Below are 5,540 nucleotides of genomic sequence, written 5' to 3' on the forward strand. Positions count from 1 at the left end.
GACTTAATCACCTTCTAAAAGGTCCTACTTCTTAATATTATCACATTATCAATTAACTTTAAATACATGAATTTTGTGAAGACACATTCAGATAGTAGTGTATGCTAAGTGAAAAAAGCTAATCCCAAAAGTTTACATACCGTATAATTCCATTGGCACATTATTCTTGACATAAAATTATAAAATGGAGAACACATTAGTGGTTTCCAGGGGTAAAAGGGAAGGGACTGGGTTTGGGAGAGAAGTGGATTGTCTATAAAAGGGCAACAAGAAGGATCTGTGTGGTGATGGAAATGCTCTGTATCTTGACTGTATCATTGTAGACATTCCAGTTGTAGTAATTGCGCCATGGTATTGCAAGACATTACTATTAGGGGAAGCTGGCTAAAGAGTTTGAAGTATCTCTACATGATTTCTTATAAGTGCATGTGAATCTACAATTATCTTAAAGATAATAATTTTTAACAATTTTCTGCAATGTATTGCCTGCTCTGGAAGCTGACCACTGCACTGTCCCTGCCTCACGCTTATTAGGCAACTACTCAACCCCAAGTTTTCTTATTCTTCTTTTCTTTCTTTCTTTTTTTTTAAACAGGCTCTCTCTCTCTTTGTTACCCGGGCTGGAGGGCAGTGGAGCAATCTCAGTTCACTGCAGCCTTTAACTCCCAGGCTCAAGTGACCCTCCCACCTCAGCCTCCTGAGTAGCTGGGACTACAAGTGTGTACCACTATGTTGCCCAGGCTGGTCTCTAACTCCTGGGCTCATGTGATCCATCCACCTCAGCCCTCCAAAGTCAGAGTGTTCTTAGAAAAGTACCTAAGCAGTGTTGTATTCATGATGTCCAAACAGCATCATTTTGGTTACTGGAGCGCTGTCTTTGACTTTTCATAGGATAAGATATTTGGTCCTTCCTAGGTCCTGTAGTTGCTTACAGTATAGGCTGTGTAACATTCAGGGTTCTCCAGAGAAACAGAACCAATAGGGTGTGTGTGTGTGTGTGTGTGTTTTCTCTCCATATATATGTGTGTGTCTGTGTGTGTATCTGCATCTGTCTCTATATAGAGAGAAATAGATATATAAATAGTTATATAGTAAATATAGCAAGAAAGAGAGATGCAGACATATATATATAGAGAGAGAGATGCAGATATAGTTATATATATACTTATTTATATTTATTTATACTCACTCTCTGAAGCAGAAACATAAAAAGATAAAAACATAAAGAGGCGCTGATGTATTTTAAAGAATGGAGGTGCTGGCAAGTCTGAAATCTTCAGGTGACCTCAGTCTTTACACTTAAGAACTTCAATTGATTGGATGAGGCCCATCTGCATTATAAAGAGTAATCTATACTCAGAGTCTACAGATTTAAACCTTAATCACATTTACAAAATATCTTCATAGCAACATTTATATAAGTGTTTGACCAAACATTGGGTACCATAGCCAAGCCAAGGTGATACATAAAATTCACAATCACAGGGTGGGATGCAACGAACACTACAATGAGGTAGGTGTCCTGAAGGCAATTACTTTGTATACTTTCTGTGGGAGGAGGCACTGCCACTGCCACCACACACACATAGCTAAACTTTCCCATCTGTTCCCCTTCCACACACATACATGCAGAAATACCAAGTATTTTTCCACTTTGCCCATTGGTGAAAGTGGTCAGTAGGAAATTTATCTTCAGTTCTCAGCCATGACCTAATCCTTATCCTCCATGTCTGGCTAACTGTAGACCTGTCCACCTGACCTCAACCCCACAAGATCCACCTCCGACTCTTCTTACACATCTTCCTCTTCCCTCTTTCCTCCCTCCTCACCATCAGAGAACATGAAGACATACACATATCATTTTGCAACAGGTTCATTTTATTTTCACACCATAGGGTGCATCCTGTTGGGGCAAAATCTACTGTCTACCCTATTGGCCATTTCTCTGGTGTTAGATCTCTGGAGACTTCTCAGATAGCTATGAGTTTTTTGGCCTTTACCTGAAATTACTGGCTGCCTAGGGGGACACTTGAGGCTGTGTTCTCCTTGTTCTTTTGATCCAGCTATGACTCATTTTTATTGAGTTCATCAATCAGCTGATGATAATGGCCAAATAGTCTTAGCGCTCTTCCTTTTTTCAGTTTCTTGAAGTAGTGGTCTTTTGGGGAAATGCTTTTTTACTGGAACTCCCTCAAAGGGTTCCTTTTCCTTTCTGGGTTGTCTTAAGAATCTGAAAGAACCACAGGGAGATTACAGAAGGGTATTGATTTGAGGGGAAAAGATGGAGAAGGAGTGAGAACAGGGGATTCATGAGAAGAGGTTCCAGCTGGGGTGGGGACTTATGCCAAGCGAGGACAGGGTAGGAGTCTTGAGAGGGAGGAGATAAGGCGATGACCAGGAGGAGCTTGAGTTGGCTGCTCAACTTAATAGTGTCTCCAGACCTTGATTGAAAGGGGCCTTCCTCTTCCTCTCTTCTTTGGTGTTGGTGATTGGTTGTTCAACAGGGCTGGAGGCTTCTGGTTTCTCAGCCATCTTCACCACACCAGTTTGTCTCAATGGTTTTATCCAGGCCACCTGGCCTCCCAATATATACTCCTCCCAGGACAATGATGAACCACAACCCTGAGCTTTGATTGGTCAACAATGCGCTACACTACCTAGCCAATGGTAGCTCTGGAAGGCTTAGAAAGGGCAAAGCATCAGCATGACCTCACTGCATCGCCACGGGGAGGGGCAAGGATTGCTAAAATGCAGTATAGACATCTGACAATACACCATCCTGACACTTTGGGTATGGAGATTCTGGGGGGCCTCGATACTCTGGTTGAAAAAGGGAGCATTTATTTAGCACCTCTAAGGAGCTCTTCAAACTTACCTGCTACCCTGTTTATTTCCCCATCTTCAATTCTGGTGGATCATGTAGCAGAGAGACGTGTCTCCTCCAAGCTTTCTCCCATGGCCACCCCATTCAGGGGTACATTGTGTTCTCTTCCACCCTTCACCATTAACTACTCCTTGTACATCCTACCTAAGATCTTTCCATGGTAGTGTGCCCATATTAAGTCTCTGTGGAAATGCAAATCATTCCACTTCCTGCCTATGAATTGCTTTTATGCATCTTGAAGACTATCCAATTCTTGTCTACCACCAGGGAACTTTGCCATCCATCTCCTTTTCCCAGGGTCCACATAGCTCTCATCAGTTTTCTGTTTTCCAATTTGAAATCACTGCCTTCAGGCTGTCAGACTTCAGTCTTGTTCCACTAAACATCATAGTCTTGTTTCAAATATGGGGATCACATTAATCTCTTTAGGTGTAGTACCCAGGCTTCAGTTTTAACACTGTAGGGAGGATGAGGCAGAAATTCCTGTGCTGGGAGTTGAGCTGATTGTTTGCATGTAGGAAACTACAATATAACACTGATAATATCATGGTTGCAGGGGGCATTCGATGTTGTATTTGAGGTTCTTTCTAGTGCAGCAAGGGAAGAAAAACATCTCCAGATTGACAGGGAAAAGTCTATTCACAGACCATGGACAGCATATTGATAAAATTCTAACAGTCTAAAGAAATGTTTTTAGAACTAAAAATTTCATTTAACAAGGTTGCAGAATACAAAATCAATATAAAAATCAATTGTAGTTTTTATATTCTAGCAATGAATATTTGGAATGTGAAATAAACAACAGTGCAATTTAAAATAACTTTAGAAAAATTAGAAATGCTTATGGATTAATCTAACAAAATATGTAGAAGGTCTGTACACTGAAACTACAAACATTGAAAAGATAAATTAAGAAAGACTTAAATACATAGAGATATCTCATTTAAGGGTTGGAAGACTTGACATTGTTAAGATATCAATTCTTCTCAGATTCATTGATAAGTTTGATGAAATCTCAACCAAAACCCAAACGACTTTGTAAATATAAACTGGTAAGCGAATGATTTCGTGTGAAAATGAATGAACCTGTGTAGATGAAAATAACCTTTTAAAAAGAGAACGAAGAGGCTGGGTACGGTGGCTCACGCCTGTAATCCCAGCACTTCGGGAGGCTAAGATGGGCAGATCACGAGGTCAAGAGATCGAGACCATCCTGGCCAACATGGTGAAACCCAATCTCTACTAAAAATACAAAAAATAGCCGGGCATGGTGGCATATGCCTGTGGTCCCAGCTATTTGGGAGGCTGAGGTGGAAGAATCACTTGAACCCAGGAGGTGGAGGTTGCAGTTAGCCGAGATTGTGCCACTGCACTCCAGCCTGGCAATAGAGCAAGACACTGTCTCAAAAGAGAGAGAGAGAGAGAGAACCAAGATGGAGGGGTTACACTACTCAATTTTAAGGCTTTTTATAAAGTGAAAATAATCAGGACAGTGAGGTATTGCCATAATGATAGAAATACATCAGCGGAACAGAATAGAGTGTGGAAAGAGACCTACACATATGTACATACATAGACAAGTGATTATCAATGAAGGTGGAAAAAAGATTAGAGAGATGGAGTCTCACTGTGTCCCCCAGGCTGGAGTGCATTGGCATCATCTCTGCTCACTGCAACCTCTGCCTCCCAGGTTCAAGCAATTCTCCTGCCTCAGCCTCCTGAGTAGCTGGAATTACAGGTGGCCTCAAAGAAAAGAATTTTCAACCCAGAATCTCATATCCAGCCAAACTAAGCTTCATAAATGAAGGAAAAATAAAATTTTTTTGTGAACAAGCAAGAACTCAGAGATTTCATCACCACCAGGCCGGCTTTACAAGAGCTTCTGAAAGAAGCAGTACACATAGAAAGGAACAACCGGTATCAGTCATCCTAAAAACTTACCAAAAGGTAAAGAGTTTCTCCATAATGAAGAATCTATATCAACTAATGGGCAAAATATCCAGCTAGCATTAAATGACAATATTAAACTCACAAATATCAATATTAATCCTAAATTTAAATGGATTAAATGCCCCAACCAAAGACACAGACAGGAAAATTGAATAAAAAGTCAAAACCCATCGGTACACTGTATCCAGATCCGTCTCATAAGCAAGGACACACAAAGACTAAAAACAAAGAGTTGGTGGAAGACTCACCAAGCAAATGGAGAGCAAAAACAAAACAAAACAAAACAGGAGTTGTAACTTTCATCTCTGACAAAATAGACTTTAATAGTAACAAAGAATAAAAGAAACAAAGAAGGACATTACATAATGGTAAAAGAATCAATGATCATAAATATATATGCACCCAATATAGGAGCACCCAGATACATAAGACAAGTTCTTAATGACTTATAAGAGACTTGGACTCCCGCACAATAACAGCGGGAGACTTTGACACCACATTGTTAATATTCGATGGATCAACAAGATAGAAAATTAACTGGGACATGTATGATTTGAACTCAGACCTGGAACAAGTAAACTCAGTGAATATTTATAGAATTCTTCACCCCAGGTCCACAGAACATACATTTTTCTCAGTATCACATTACACCTATTTTGAAAGTGATCACATAATTGGAAGTAAATCACTCTTCAGCATTTGCATA

Source organism: Callithrix jacchus, chromosome X (assembly GCF_049354715.1).
Source record: "Callithrix jacchus isolate 240 chromosome X, calJac240_pri, whole genome shotgun sequence".
In the NCBI taxonomy this organism is placed as follows: domain Eukaryota; kingdom Metazoa; phylum Chordata; class Mammalia; order Primates; family Cebidae; genus Callithrix; species Callithrix jacchus.